Consider the following 16657-nt stretch of genomic DNA (forward strand, 5'->3'; position numbering starts at 1 on the left):
CTGCCCATAGAACTGGGCATAGTAGATTGCAAACGACTGAGATTGAAGCTATTGCAGTTTAGTAATCCAGTATATATGTACACTACTACAAAGACAATAGACAGAAGCTGGAGAAAAAGAAATAGGAAGGCTTAAGTAACCATTCACTGAAGAGAACATAATGGCATCTCCAGCAAGGCAAATGTGTTTTAATTACAAAAATGCATGTAATCTTTGTCTCTCATTTTACCTTTTAAAGAAAATTTGTAAATAAGGGGCAGGAAATTAAAAACTGCAACTACGGCCATGTCTATACGTACAGCACTGCAGCGGTACAGCTGTACCGGTACAACTGTGCCACTGCAGCGCATCTGGTGAAGATGCTCTATGCCGACAGGAGAGAGCTCTCCCATCAGCATAAAAAACCCCACCCCCGCTAGCAGTATAAGCTCTGTCAATGGGAGAAGCTCACACAAGCGCTTATGCTGATGTAATGCATGTCGCTCATGGACATGGAATATTCACACCCCTGACAACATTAATTTTTGCCAACATAGGCTATAGTGTAGACATAGCCTAAGACTCCATATCTAACTCATGCAGACTTGACTTCTCAATATGGTGATTTAGAAAGACGAAGTCTATTGTCGGTTTCTCACCATCTTATCTTTTAAGGATTTTTTTAAGTGTATTAGCTGTGCATGTGAAAATGTTGGTTTAAAAATTAATTTATTTTAAAATTCTACAAATTGAATAGAAAAATGTGACCTAACACACTTGAATACAAGAAAGATTAATATAATTCACACCTTCAGTCAATTTGGATTAACTTTCCTGAGTGCCCCCTCTAGACAAGACTTCAATTTTCACTCATTTCCTCTACAGAAACTACTCCAGCAAAAACCAGTACAAATTCAGTTTTACTACATCTACAAAGTAGTTACAAAGCTTGTTACTGTAAATAATGTTCCAGAATTCCAAAAGATAATGTGTAACTTCAAGAATCAACTATTAGATAATTCTTGACTGAGAAAAGTATTATTACAACTGTTTTGTCCAAACATAGAGAGCAAAGATCTCTAGGATTTTACCACTGTCTATAAACAGTTTTAAAGATAGCCTGCAAAAAAGAATCTTTTTTAATTGGACTTGTATAAATTCTGCTTCTTTATAAATTCTATCTAGTCTTCCCTAGTTTTACATGAGGAGATGCTAAGAATATGTTGAGAGTTCCATCATCTTAACTGAAAGGGTGCAAGTGTTAAATGTTTAAACAGACATCTTTTATCGAAAAGGTTAGTCACTGAGGTGAAACAGGTGTTGAGTTATTAAACAAGTCAAAATCCCTTCCTCTCCTCTCAGCTGCTCAACTTTCACCATTGTGAAATAATATTTCAAGAAACATTATTTCACAAGTCCCCCAGGTGTCACTGTTTCTAAACCTGACGTTAATATTGAATAAATTCATGACTTTTTTAATATATCACAAAGTGATAAAAAGGGTACAAGCCCATTCCTTCCCGTTTTGCAGGTCACTTTTGAAATAAAGATGTTAGTTCCCATCAAAGGTTTAAAAAAAAAAAAAAAAGTTGCAGAACAGTAAACCAAAAGGATCAGCTTATATTGTTATAGCTTATTTCCATATGGGAAGGGGAATAAGCTATCCCAATATAAGGCATCTTTATATCAGTATAACTGCATCCACAATGGGGGCTGTTACTGGTATAAAATTAAACCCTAACCAAAATAATTATACTTGTTCAAAATCTGCACATAAACCAGTACAACAGCATCTGAACAAGATTTGTACTAATTTAACTATATTGGTTTGAAAAAGAATTGTTAAACCAGTGCAACTTTCCCCATGTAAATAAGAACTACATGATTATATCGTCTCAAAGTCTAAAAAGAAATGTCAAATAAAGACAAGAACTCAGATTCAAGCTTCTGATCTAGTCATTAACAAGGAATAACAAACAGGATGAAGTATTATAGAATTTAGACATGCAAGAGCCCATAGAAAGCCATAGAGACGTGACGGTCCTGGATCCTTTTGTTCCCCATTAACTTGCATCAAGATAAACTAAAGACATATTTCAAACTTTCTGACTACTACTTTTCTCTATAAGTCATTGCTGTACTCACTATGTTGGACTGCAAATAGATGATCCATGAGACAACTGTTCTATTAAAATGTGGACCTTCTGTAAACATCTGGGAACCCTTACACTAGATCATTTTGCCCATCTCATTGTAAACACAGGATTGTTTTATTTAGTACATTTTCTAGTGTTTTGTCCAGAATAGTTTTAGAAGTGCTGAAGAAAGGAAGCTTCTACCACTTCCTTTGGAAATTTATTCTACTGCCTATACATTTCACCATCAGGTAAATTTTCTCATTTTCTTAATTTCCTCCTAATTCATATTTATAGTGCACACAATTACATAACAGTGAAAGTTTCTCACTCCTGCAGTGAGCTTCACAGAGTCAGATCCCTCTACCCATACAGAGTCTTTTTGACTTCAGTGGTGCTCCACGTAGGGCAGAGGTCTTTCTGGGGAGAGTTCATTGGAAGATCACAGCCTAAATAATTCTCTCTCTTTAGTGTTTACACCTTTCAAATATTTGTAGGCACTGTACCCTTCACATCCCCTTTTGCTAAGTCATCACTTAAACAAGCTATACAAATGTAGCTCTTTTAATTTTTATTCAAATTAATCCCTCCAGCCACATGATAATAGATGAACAACAAATTAACTCTCTCAATCTTGCCAATATTATGTTTAGTTCTGGATGTCAAATTAACATAATATTCCAGGTACGATTGTGTGAGTTTCACAGAGTAACTTCCCTCTCTGCTCCATGATTCCTTTTCATATGCAGCCAAAAATTGCACTGGCTTGTTTTTTTTGTTTTTTTTGCTGCCAGCTTATACTGCAAGCTCATGCTGTCCAGCTTGCTTTCCATTACAATAGGTCTCTTTCAGAATTAATGCTTCCCAGGTTTCTCCCCACTATCAAGTATTTGTTTCTGATAACTTTTCCTTCCCCATTTATATAGCTTGCATTTTTTCCAAGTTACAGATATTTATATATTAGCTACAGTTTTGGCGAGGAAATTGATATCCCTCTTCCAATTTCTACATGATAATATCCCATGATGTGAAATTTACACAGGATGTTTCAAAGAAAAACATCATTGAGATAGGCTAGACAAGAGACAAACTTCCACATATTTCTGGCTAAGGTATATTACCAGAAGGCAATGGGGTGGGGGGAGTGGATAAGCAAAGAGAAACTTGTCACTTATTGGATTAAGGGAGATAGCAACACACACCAAAAGAACTCTGCTAGAAGAATGTTTCAAATTTGCTTTAGCTAAAATTGACAAAAATCCAGAACAGATGGGGAAAATCATAGATTTTGCACTTTATTTTAGCTGTTCCCAGAATAAACCAATTAACTTCAGAATACAGACCCCAATGCCAGGATTTTAACTGGAGGGAAAGTGATTCCAGATGAAGTATTTAGGTAGAAAATATTCCACTGTCTGGTGGAGAGTACCTTGTCCTACCAGTATATAGCTTACGTAACCTATACCAAAGGGCCCAGAACCAAGAATCCTCTTGAAACAAACCAAAATGAGCACTCAGATTAAGAGAATGGGCAACACTCACACTGTCAGTGAGGCTTTTGACCACGTAAGCTTTAAAAATTGACTAAAAAGGCCAATCAGATGATGGTTCCAATTAATTTATGCAGAGACGTTATCTGAAATCTCCAGTCTGTACCCCTGAAGTGAACCCAATCCTTACAGGACACACCAGGACCCATAAAACAGGGGAGTTCATGGGAGCACTAATGTAGCAAACATATTGACTGACAGAAAGAAGGGAAAGCAGCCATCTTTTTAGTAAAAAATCTGAATGGCTTCCCTTTTGGGATAGGAACAGCAGAGCCAGCTCCTTTCCAACAACAGCGAGGAAACACCTCTCCTTGTCCAGACAGAATTCTGATGAGGAATGGAGTACAAGGTGGAGGAGTCAGAGGCAAATTGGCCAATGATTAATCAGAAGGCAAAAGAGGAAAAGTTCTGAAGGGCAAAGATAATGAAAACAGCCTAAGAATGGCACGATGGCTTAAAATGTGTTTAGGTCATCTGCTGGCCTTGAAGTTATCACCTCAGTATTTTCACCTGGGAATTTTGCAGCCCTAAGTTTGACTGTTAGTTTGTTAGTGTTATAGCACTACAAGTTCGGATTTTCAAGGGTAAACATAGCACTCCATATTAGTTTCTGAGTAGGGCCCAGAAGTATCATATCTGATACAGAATGCTCAGAGAATGCTTCAGCAAATTAATCCTTCCTGTTTAAACATTTCAGGGATATAAAGACAAAAAAAAAAATTCCAGGAGTATCTGGAATGTATCTTAAAGCGGGTTACTTTGTCAATCTGAAACCAGAAATCGTTCTGAATATTTTTACATTTCCCATTTATCTAATCTCAAAAACCTTCTGCAGAGCCAATGAGATACTACAGTTGCTATCTATAAGTCTGGTGAAGGAAGAATACAGAAGAGCTTAAGGAATGTTTAGACCAACTGAAACCAAATCTCCTTGAATAAGTCAAAAAAGTGACATTGGGAGGACAGGCCAGCTTCTTTAAATCTTCTTCTGATTTAATAATATTATAAACAAAGGTACAGCCAGAGAATTAGTATGCCACCTGAAAATTTCTTGAAGATTGACAATATTTAGAAAAGAAGCCAACATCAAAATGTCTTTTTCAACCATTAGTTAGTATTGCTCCCAGGTGTGCATCCTTAAGTTTACCATCAGGCTTTGTGTCTGTGTCAGAGGATAAAGGACAAGACTCTAGAGAGAAAAAGAAGAGAGGTAACTATCTTTGAATTAGTAGTGCTGTCCCTAGATGACATTCAAGTGAAGCTAAATTTGAGCAAAGAATGTTACTGACAAATGCTTGTGCTTCAGAGCACCACTTTGAATTCTCAATACTCTCCCAATTAAGCTGTTCCTTAACATCAAGCATTTTTCTTTAGTAGATTCCTTGGATGATACAATCTACTTTAAGACTAAGAATTAAGGCTAATGAAGCTGTATGAATTGAAAAACATGAAAATATGAGCATATGTTGTTTCAGTTTAATTTGCTGGGTCCTTGAATTTGTTGTAAGAAGAAACTCTGAAAATCTGACCTGGAACAATACTAAAAAACAAATGGGAAGAAGGAAAGACCCTCAACATAAAGAAAAGTTTGCTCAAATTTTCAAACACAGTCTGGTCTGAGGCAACAAGGAAACTTTTTTGAAACAGCTCCTCCCAAAGCTATTTTTTCCTCTCCTAGATTAGCTTAGAACCTCGTTCCATCACCGTCATTTTGAAAAAGCTCAACTTGAGGTGCCCACAATACTGAGAGACTACTTTTAAAATTCTTCCAGGTCTATCTGCACTTGTACATTAACTTGGTTTTACCAATGTATAAATAATGTTCCACTAGGTCAACTTTCCAACAGTTTGGCCATCCAATGTTAAAAACCATCTTAGAGCCCAGAACTATTTTTAAAACAAGATTTTAACAGCTGAACTTACCAGCTAAACCACATCAAAACCAATTTAGCTGAAACAGTGTTTAAACAGTTTATCAATTCTTCAGCTGAGCTATACAGTGCCTTAATACTTCCTCACACATCAGTCCTTCTAATCTCTTGGTCAACTTTGTTACACTTGTCCAAATTTACTCTAGTTTCTTTCTAATATGAACTGCTCAGAAATGAACACATTAGACTGTACCTAGAATAATCATTTCAGTTTTTATCTATATTCAAGAGTTAAGACAAATTAACTAACAGTGTGAAGTTAATACACATAAATTAAAGCATATTAGTTCACTGTGGCTTAGTTCACTGTGGAAGATTGATTGGTAACTTCCAACACTACTTCCCCCAGGACCCTCAAACATTTAAAACCTCCTGATTCCAGGGCAGAGCTAAGGCAGCACACAAGTGGAATCAGCCTTCTCAATCTCCCCCACATCAGTTAGACCTAAAAAGAATCAACACTATGCAGCCACTTTCCTTCTTGGAGGATCAGGTTGAGATAATAACCCCTTATGACTTGTAGGTTATTAGTCCATTAGGGGCCAATTAAATTTGATCACTACCAACTAAGAAAGCACGCTGCAGGGCCCCTTCTTCTGGCTGCAGAGAGCTGAACAAGGCTCCCTCCAGGCCCATTACTCAAGCTCCAGAGACTGACCATGCAGGATTTGGACTGCAAATCTCTCCTTGGTACTATGCCCAGGTGACAGATCTAACAACAATAAATAAACCAAAGATTTGGGCTCTAAGCAGGAATCACTAGGTGAAATCTGGTAACCTATGTTATACAGGAGGCCAGATTATATGATTGTAATGGTCCCTTCTGGCCTTAAAATCTATGAATGTACTGAAGTACCTGTATGGTATTTTTGTAAATATTGTGACACTTCAGTTCTACTAGAGCTCAGATGGTGTCTTCCAAGTTCTGTTTCCAATACTGATTCCAATGCACAAATATAAAACATGAAGCAAACTGGCTGGGAAGCAGTACTGCAGAAAAGGATCTAGGTTATAGTGGATCACAAGTTGGAATGAGTCAACAGTGAGATGTGGTGACAAAAAAGGCAAATTTATTCTGGAATGTATTAACAGGCGTGCCAGATGTAAGACATGGGAAATAACTGTTTTGCTCTGGTCAAAGCTGGTGATGCCTCAACTGCAGTATTGTGTCTTATTTTTGGGCACCACACTTTAGGAAGGATGTGAACAACTTGGAGAGTCCAGAGGAGCAACAAAACTGGTAAGAGGCTTAGAAAATATGACATATGAGGAAAGGTTGAAAAAACTGGGCATTTTTAGAGAACACTCAAGAAGGGACATAGCAGTATTTCAAATACATAAACTGTTTTTATAAAGAGGACAGTGATCAACTGTTCTTTAGGTCCACCAAGGGTAGGACAAGAAGTAATTGGCTTAGCTTGCAGCAAGAAGATTCAGAATAGATATCAACAAGTTTTTTCCTAACTATAAGGATAGTTAAGCACTACAACAGGTTACCTAAGGAGGTTGTGGAATCCCTGCCATTTGAGGTTTCTAAGAACAGATTAGATAGATGAACACCTTTCAGGGACGGTCTAAGTATACTTAATCCTGCCTCAGTGTAGGGGAGTGGTCTAGAGATGACCTCATCAGGCCCTATAGTTCTATGATTCTCCATCTCCAACCCACCCATTCTTTATAACTAACCTGGGTAATTCACCAATGCCTTCTTTCTTTTTTCTACTTCAGGAAAGTTGTCACAGTACAATATCAATCCCTTGCCAACTGCTCTTTATAAAAATGCGGTCTATCTGGTTATTTGTTTTTCATTTCACAGAAGACAGGACAAAGTTTTCAAAACAAGTTTAGAATTTGTCAACTTCAGTGCAATGTTCTTATAAAGTGTACTAAATCTGTCCTATTGAGTTCCTCAATTTTTCAAAGCTCTGATCAAGTACAGCAAAGATCAACTTAATGCCTTGATTGAGGCCAACCTAATTAAACAAGAGTAAGGGAACCAGGAGTTGCTAAATGCAAGAGGACAAAGAACACACACAAATGTGGGATAGAACTGGGAAGAAATAAACTGCAATAACCATTGCTGCCATCCACAGATTCAGTGCACCAGGGTGCAATGCATAAGCACAGAGGGGGACATGATCCCTCCCCCCTCTTATTTTTTTTTGCTTTTTCACTCAGACCAGTACTGGCAATGTTTATACAGTACTAGAAGCATTTTTGTGTGAGGACACAAACCTTGTCTACATTAGGAAAATTTTCTAAAAATATCCCACTATGCCCAGAACTGGTCTTAGTAACATTAGGACAAAGTTTCATTGATATGGTGGTATAAAGCGGTCCAGTTGTAGGAACCGTGTCTATACAAGGGTTCCACTCATGCCAGTGGTATCACTGGACATACAATTTTTGGTAAAATTCCCTAGAAGTATACAAAGCATAAAAACAGTGAATTCTAACAAGTGAGGCACTGTCCTGAAAAGTTTGAATAAGGTAAACTAGATGCAACTGGTAAGTAGAAAGCTTTTGCCAGTAAACATGAGTCAAGTCATCTCTCTTGCAGCTTTAAGATTTCACTTTAAGAAGTTTCTAATCCTTAAGGTTTGCAAAGAAACTTTCAAATACGAAATGAATGTACACCAATTCATTTTTGAGTCTGCATAGAGCTCCAAATCTGCTGTCCATTGTGGCATTCTAAAATGCCACAAAATACAATTAACAAGACTGGTCAGTTACCATTCCCTTCCAACAGCTACAGCAGACAGAACTTAAAATTTAAACAGACATCCTTTATTCAGAAGCTAACACAAAAGATGGAGCCCCAAAAAGGGTCAGCACAGCCTTCATACTACTTCAAGTTGTTGGGTAGGAGTGCAGTGTGCTTTGGACAGCTCCTAGGTAAAAATCCCAGCATCCTCCCTTCCCAGGAGCTGGATAACAAAAAGTAGCTAAACTTTTCACCAGACAACATAAGGATCATCTTTTCAGTTTACCACAAAATGAATCATTTTAATGTTATACAGTTTGGTTTTGTTAAGGAATACCTAATTTTTCTGCCATTTTTAACATATAAAAGTTTAATAATCCACATGTACAGCAGAGAACATTACTTAAGAAACACTAACACATCCAATGAAAGCTACAGAATTTATACCTCGTTTTGCAGCGTGTTCAGTGAGCCATAGGTCTGTAAAGTGAGCTATTACCATGTAGAATTGCCAATTACTGATCCACAAAATGGGTGCCCCTGCAGAAAAGCTGAGATAATCCTGACTTCATCAGTGACTGTAAAACAGCTGAAGGGCAGCAATTCTAACTCCTCCTCCCACAAGGCTTTCTGATTAATATCCTATTTGCTTGATTTCTTTTGCATTTGGACGTCCCGTAACATTATCCAATTGTGGCTTCATATAAATGAACTAAATAGTGGTAACTGAAATTTATAAAAATAAGTGTCCCTCAAAATAATTTGACAATATATATTTGTTCATAAAGTCAATTTGCATCATTTTACTTCCCATATTAAAACTGAGTGAGGGAAACTGCAAATTTGAACTGCACGACTACATTTAAAGAATTGCAATTCCATTTTTAGAAAATTTTAACTTTTACATCATAGACATGTCACTAATTAGTTATTTTAGGCACTTTGGAAGTAGTCACCCATACACTGACACTATACCAGAAGTTCTAGCAATCACAGAACTGGAAGGGATCTAGTCCAGTACCCTGCACTCATGGCAGGACTAAGTATTATCTAGACCACCCCTGAGAGGTGTTTGCCTAACCTGCTCTTAAAAATCTCCAATGATGGAGATTCCATAAGCAATTTATTCCAGTTCTTAACCACCCTGACAGCTAAGAAGTTTTTCCTAATGTCCAACCTAAATCTCCCTTGCTGCAATTTAAGCCCATTGCTTCTTGTCCTATCGTCAGAGGTTATGACGAACAATTTTTCTCCCTCCTCCATGTGACAACTTTTTATATACTTGAAAACTGTTATGTCCCTTCTCAGTCTCCTCTTTTCCAGACTAAACAAACCCAATTTTTTCAATCTTCCTTCATAGGTCATGTTTTCTAGACCTTTAATCCTTTTTGTTGCTCTTCTTTGGACTTTCTCCACTTTATCCACATCTTTCCTGAAATGTGGCGCCCAGAACTGGATACAATACTCCAGTTGAGTCCTAATCAGCACAGAGTAGAGTGAAAGAATTACTTCTCGTGTCCTGCTTACAACACTCCTGCTATTACATCCCAGAATGATGGTGGATTTTTTTGTTTTGTTTTTGCAAGTGTTACACTGTTGACTCATATTTAGCTTGTGATCCACTATGACCCCCAGATCCCTTTCCACAGTACTCCTTCCGAGGTAGTCACTTCCCATTATGTATGTGTGCAACTGCTTGTTCCTTCCTAAGTGGAGTACTTTGCATTTGTCCTTATTGAACTTCATGCTACTTACTTCAGACCATTTCTCCAGTTTGTCCAGATCATTTTGAATTATAATCCTATCCTTCAAAGCACTGACAACCCCTTGCAGCTTAGTATCATCTGCAAACTTCTTAAGTGTACTCTCTATGCCATTATCTAAATCACTGATGAAGATATTGAACAGAACAGGACAGAGATCCCTGCAGGACCCCACTCATTATGCCCTTCCAGCTTGACTGTGAACAACTAATAACTACTCTCTGGGAACAAATTTTCCAACCAATCTGAACTTCATACTGATTTAATCCTAATATTAACATTGCCTTGTCCTCGTATGAATTTTAAGAAATGCTGAAAGACTAAACATCGTATCATCATTCATTTGGTCAATTACATATGAGTAACTGTTAAAACTGCTCAAAATCAAAAAGTATAAATAATTCTTAGAATTCTAATTATTTACAGATGGAGCTGGTGAATTTAGTCAGTTCTAAAGTACTAACTCCGATTCCATAAATATTAGTATCATGCTTATGCTAGTTTGAAAGGGAGTTTTAAATATTATCAAGTTCACTAAGAAACATTAAATAAACTGGTTAACGTTGGGTGTAGACGAAAACAAAAACACATACTCACTGTTAAGCCAGTTTCTTCCCCCTTGAACCTAAGTGGCAATAATAAACTGTGCTTATTCATCACAACAGCTGCTGTATACTGCTAAACAGCCAAAGTGCACACAACTACTCATTCATCTTACACTTCAAGTAATACAAATCAAGGAATCAAAATATAAGTGGATTTCTCTTATTCAAAGAACGACTATTTAAATTTGAGTATTGTCCGATTCTGAGCAAAACACAATTCATACCCAGATCTAGGATGACTGCTACAAACTGAATAACAAATAACATTACTCTACCTAAAGAATACGTACTCATGTCAACAATCTGGAAATCTTATATTAAAGTCTATCCAAAGTCACTGATCAGTGCCTTTTCTTGGCAGGCAGCAGGAGCGGATTTACCATGAAACAAACCGAGGTGGCACAGGGCCCCCAGTAATAGGGGGGGCGCGATGGGGCAAAATGCAGGACAAATATCTGACAACCAGCCCGAGTCCCAGCTGCTGGCACAGCAAGGCTCAGGCAGGCAGGCTGCCTGCATGCTGTGGCCAGTGGCCCCATGCCACTCCCAGAAGTCGCTGGCTGCTGGCACATCTCTGCGTGCCCCTGCTGGGGAAGAGGGACGCAGCTCAAGGGGCGCGCAGAGACGTGCTAACAGCAGGGCTAAGGTAGCTCCCTGTCCGCTCTACCATCCTCCCTCCGTGACACTTTGCTCCTGGAAGTAGCCAGCATGTCCCTGTGGCCCCGGGGGTGTGTGTGTCTCTGCACGCAGCTCCCACTGTCCAGGAACTTATGCCAACGGGAGCTGTGGGGGTGGCACCTGCAGGCAGCACCACACGGAGACCTCTTTGCCTCTCCAACCTAGGAGCCGCTGCTGGAGGGGTGTGTGCGCCGGTCGCTTCGGGGTCCACGCCACCCGAGGTAAGCGCTGCTCCCCTCCTGCACCCTAAACCCCTGCCCCAGCCCAGAGCCCGCACCCAAACTTCCTCCCAGAGCCCACATCCCTCCCCCGTCTTCCCACACCCCAAACCACTGCCCCAGCCCAGAGCCCACACCCAGCACCCAAACTTCTTCCCTGCACCCCAAACCCCACCCCAATCAAGGTACCTCACTTTATTTTCATTTACTTCCCATTACTTATAATATAGGAGGAGGATGAAGAAAAAAAATGAAAAACAGGGGGAGATGAGAGAATGTTCTTTTTCTTGGCTGGGTCCCAAGGGGGAGCTCCCGAAAATGAAGCTGTGCATAGGGCCCCACTAATTTTAAGTCCGCCACAGGCAGGCAGCTGTCATCTCAGAACCTAATCAAATCCTGCACAGAAAGTATTGCTGTATCTATGGTAAAATTCCATGAATTAGAAAGAAGTGAAGGAAACTATATTGAATATGGCAGCGCCCAGCAAAGACAGGAGGCATATTCCTATGGCCTCTGAATAATACAAGTGTGAAAGTGCTGATGTAAGTAGTACACACACAAATGGAACAGCAAACATTCAGAAGTTTTTAATGTTAAGGGGAGCAGCATGTTCGGACAAAGAAGGGCATGAAAAAGGATGCTCTCTCTCTCCCCACCCCCACCCCTTTTTTTTTAAATGGGGAAAAGGCATTCCTTCAAAGATACTTCATGAGATTTGACATCCTTTTAAATTCATTTTTGGAACTACCTAGCTTAGTAGCATCCATCTGAGAAACAGCTTATATGTAAAACATCATATTTCTGTGCAATTTTAACTTTCCACCCGAAGTGTTACATACTTGGCCAATAACCTGAAGTACTTTTCTATAACTAGGACATGCCTACAAGAGAAAATTGTACTGGCTTAATTAAAAATGTGATTTAACCAATTTATAGTTAAATTGGTGGAAAATAATAGAAACACTTATTTTGGTATAAAACTGTCTTATGATTTTAAATTGATAAATCTATTTATGCTAAATCAAAATAAGCAGCTCTTAAACTGAAGTAAATGTCCACACAGAGGTTTGCACCAGTCTAAATCAGTTTTTAAAAAAAATCAATTTAAGCTAAACCAGTCAAAATTTTCAGTTTCATGCCTTTGATAAACAACGACAGTACTGTATTTCTACCATAGACTACAAAGAATAGACTACTAAATGTTCAATTTAATTTAGCTCTTTCAAAACACAAAGTTAATACTGGTTACACTACCTTGAGACACCAGGCAGCAAAAATCTTAGAAAGATGCCCTCTCCTAAGAGCACTACTTATTATGCTTATTGTTGAAGACAAGGAATTCTTTTCTTCTTTAAAACCAACAATGGGGAGGAGGAAAGGTTTGAGTTCCACAGAGTCCACATACTCTTGTTGTGCCATAATTAATAGCAACTCCCATCTGGCTATTGCATCAGAGGTCCAAGTATTTTCACTGAATCCAACTAATTGTGAAAATAATTTCTTCATGAAACTGTAATGGGAATTATTTAGCCACTCCATACTTTTTTTCCCCAATTTTAAAAACTCAAACAGCTTTTGCAAGTCTGTAAGTAAGCCTGTCATTGCTCAAAATTAAAAACCTACGGGTCAGTAACTGTATAATTAATACTGTCCATCACTTTAGCATTTTTTCAAAGTGTGTGTTTTCTAGGGATGATTTTGAGGAACCTGAAGCAAAAATGCATGCGCATTAGTACGTTCGGTTTATACATACAGCTATATGCACAAATCTTCTTGATGATAAAATGCAGTCATCCCTTAAATTCAAGAAATATCCATAAATAAATTCAGAATGCAGTTATTTCAAAATGGAAAATATTACTACCATTGTTCATTATCCTGTTTATTCAACTGCTGACGCTAGCACTCTGACACATGTTCCAGTCAAGTGTTACATTGCTAGAGAAGACATGTAGGATGCTCAAAGTCATCATCATCTTCTCTTCTGACTACCCAGGTCAGCTAAATGGAAACAGCAGAGACAGGTTTCAAGATAACACTGCAAGAAAACATTTCTAACTCAAAAACTTTATAAGTACTTTGTATTGTTTTGTATATAGCATCTAGCACTACAGAATCTAAAGATTTATAGATATTGCATATTCTGCAGAAAATTCAGAAAGTAGGAGAGGGAAAGGTGTTGCACTGAAATCAGAGGAAAAGCACTGAAATGCAGAGTTTTTATATTAAAATGTATGAAAGTCATACAAGGAGTATACAGACACAGTATTCTGGTTTTCCTTTAGTTATTTCCATTACAAGAAAATTTTTTTAATGAAATTAGTGACCAATTTATTTTTGCATCCCTTCTCTTATACATGTTTATTTGAGAAACAAAATGTCACTTTTTGACGCAAGACAAACATCCAGTTTTAAAAGCTTTACTGGGATGGCTGTGGAAGTAATACATAAATTAATTTTCTGAAGCTGATTGCAAATTCTGGTTATAATTCATGAATATTTCTATACCACAGCACTTTACTATCTTATTGACAAGTTTGCAATAACAGCTCTGATTATAAGTCAGTGTAATAGGATTGTCACACTGTACTGCTCCTCCATGCACTCTGCTTAAACTCTTCTCCGGTAAGGGAATTGCTGAATTCTCTCTGCATCTAAGTGATCCGTTAGCAGCTTTTCAAGATTTATTTTCTCTGTCTAATCACTCCACTCCTGCAGTCTTCAAAATCAGCTGCATCATGTAATCCTGGTAGTGAAGAATTTTATGCAGAAGGGTTAAATTAAATTGTGGAAGTCTTGAAGCATCTTACTCATCTTAGTGTAGTAAGATTCTTCTGTTTAAAATTATTTCACATCTTGAAACAAACAAGTAATTTAGAACCTACTTTTAATGGAAAAAATATTATGAAGAATTCCTGATATAAAGCTACATACAGCTATAATACCATCATGGAGTTGAGAAACAATTCAAGGGTTGCTCTCGCGGTTTAGGTCCTCATTAAGCTACCCAAGATAAAATGGTTGCCTTGGTTGGGTGCATATGGTTTCTAATATGCTTCTAACTACTAAATTCCATGACGCAGCCTTCATAATTAAATTAACTGCTAGAAAATCAGAATATCACTTTTCAATACCGCAAGTGAGATTTTGCCTAAAGTGTTATTTTTGTGCAACACCAATGGGAACCTATTTGGGCACATTTTTATTAATGGCATGTCTTATCAGCTTACAGTCCACAGAGCCACAATGCATGCCTTTTCAACGGGCCTAAAATACATATAAGGCATTGAAAGAAAGAAAACTTATTTTGGGATTTTGAACAATTGGCACAATGGCAAAGGGGCTTCAACTTCAAAAAAAATCTGAGCCCACAGATACAATTTTAACACCTGATCTACTAACTTTTCCTTAACTATTGTAAGTCATCTGCATATTGTGAAGCATGTGCCCAGAAGACAGTGACGACGCCACCATATTCATAGCACAGGCTTCTCAGACTCTACAATGGGCCACAGACTTGCCAGCTTCAGTAACAATGACATACGTTTTGCTGACCTCCCGGCTTCATGCAAACGGGACAAATGTTGGAACAGACTTAGCACCACACCCAGGTGGGGACGCCCCTCTCCGCCACCATGACCACGCACCCAGCTGGGCACGGGGTGCGGCAAGCCCCACTACGCCGCCGTGCCTAGAGGTGGCACCAGAGTGGGCAGAACCCACCACGCTCATTTCCACACCCAGGGACATCGGGCCTGCCAGACATCACCAGTGACCCCGGCTGCCCTGCAGCTTCTGCATCCTCCTATCCCAGTCTCCCTCTGGGCGCCCCGGCGCGCAGCAGCACCGCCGGCGGGGCCCTGGCACCACCGGATCGGGGCTTTACCTCTCCTCCCCGCGCCCCAGCTTCCTCTCGGCTCTGCCGCCCGGCACTCCCGCGCCCCCGAGGCGACGCCGGGCTCCCCCAGCTCCTCAGCGCCTGGCAATGGCGGCGGCCCCGCTCCCCCTCCCAGCTCCTCGCTCACTGGCTGCGCCGCTTCATGTGACCGAACAAAACCCTCCTCAGCGCAGCCCTTTGTGTCCGGCCCGGCCAGGGCAGCGGGGAAGCCGCCCGCTTGCCCGCGCGGGGCTCCGGGGGAGCCCGCTGAGCCCGGCCGCAGCGCCGCCTCCCCCGCTTCGCCTCCGCTGCCCACCACCTACCCTGCGAGGGCGGCCGAGGCCGAGTCCCTTTGCCGCACCAGCTCGGCGGCGACGGCGGCGGCCATGTTCCCCGATGCGGCAGGATGGAGGGGACGCCCCCGAGCCGCTAGGGCAGCCGGTTCGCCCCCGCTCGGGTGTCCCCCCCCGCCCGCGAGTTCCGTCCTTTCCCCGCGCGCCCCCTCCCGCAGAGACCCACCCTCCCCTCCCCCACTGTCAGCGCCGGAAAAAAAAATCCATAACGGGAAACTCACGGGCTCGCCAGGGTGTGCGTCACACCGCGGTTACGTCCCACGCTCAGCGTCATGACGTCACCGCGCAAACTTCCCCCCTACGGTAACACACATCGCCCTCTCCCCTCCTTTGGTGAAGAAACACGCAGGCGTGTAGCTTTCCCGCCCCAGCCGCCCAGAAGCAGCGGGCGAAGGGCGCCTGAGGTGTCAGTGGAACGCGCACAAGTGCCCCGGCTCGCAGTGGGTGGTTGAGCAACATGTGACTCTAGGGGCTGGAGACAGGGGTGCCGCACTCCCCGTGCACTTTGCCAAGACCCAGCCCGTTCTCACGCACGGGGAAGTGTTATTTGCGTTACTGTAGCGGCCAAAGGCTCCAGCTGAGATCAGGACCCCTAGGCACTGTACACGCACCGTACACGCACCTCATAAGAGACAGTCCCTCCTCTGGAGGTCCCAGTCCTACTGACTCTGAGGGGCAGAGCCCTGTGTCGATGTAGATCCTCCCTGAAGTCAAAATGCAGAACCAGTTGCAGGACTGGGCCTTAAACAGACAAGGGGTGGAGGGGGATTAGCAGTAGTAGCTACACTTCACTGGTAGGGAAGGCACATCGCTCAAGAATATGTAGGTTGTCCTGAACGTCAACTGACTCTGGGTATCTCACCT

At 40.7% G+C, this 16657-nt stretch overlaps 1 protein-coding gene across 7 annotated transcripts in view; it reads right to left on the bottom strand.

Annotated features, from left to right (window-relative positions):
* ZNF644 (zinc finger protein 644) overlaps positions 1 to 16158 on the bottom strand; it is a 75333-nt gene extending 59175 nt beyond the window's left edge. For 5 of the 7 annotated variants that reach the window (XM_045027536.1, XM_045027535.1, XM_045027538.1 and 2 more), the window contains exons 1-2: positions 15764 to 15935; positions 13428 to 14309 (exon numbers count right to left, since the gene is read on the bottom strand). The gene's annotated coding sequence lies outside the window, so the exon portion shown is untranslated. Of the gene's footprint in view, positions 1 to 13427; positions 14310 to 15449; positions 15568 to 15763; positions 15936 to 16014 lie in introns of those variants that run through there. The other 2 variants (XM_045027532.1, XM_045027533.1) reach the window with 2 other exon arrangements.
* Between the last annotated feature and the right edge of the window lie 499 nt (positions 16159 to 16657).

Source organism: Mauremys mutica, chromosome 8, assembly GCF_020497125.1.
Source record: "Mauremys mutica isolate MM-2020 ecotype Southern chromosome 8, ASM2049712v1, whole genome shotgun sequence".
Classification (NCBI taxonomy): Eukaryota; Metazoa; Chordata; order Testudines; family Geoemydidae; genus Mauremys; species Mauremys mutica.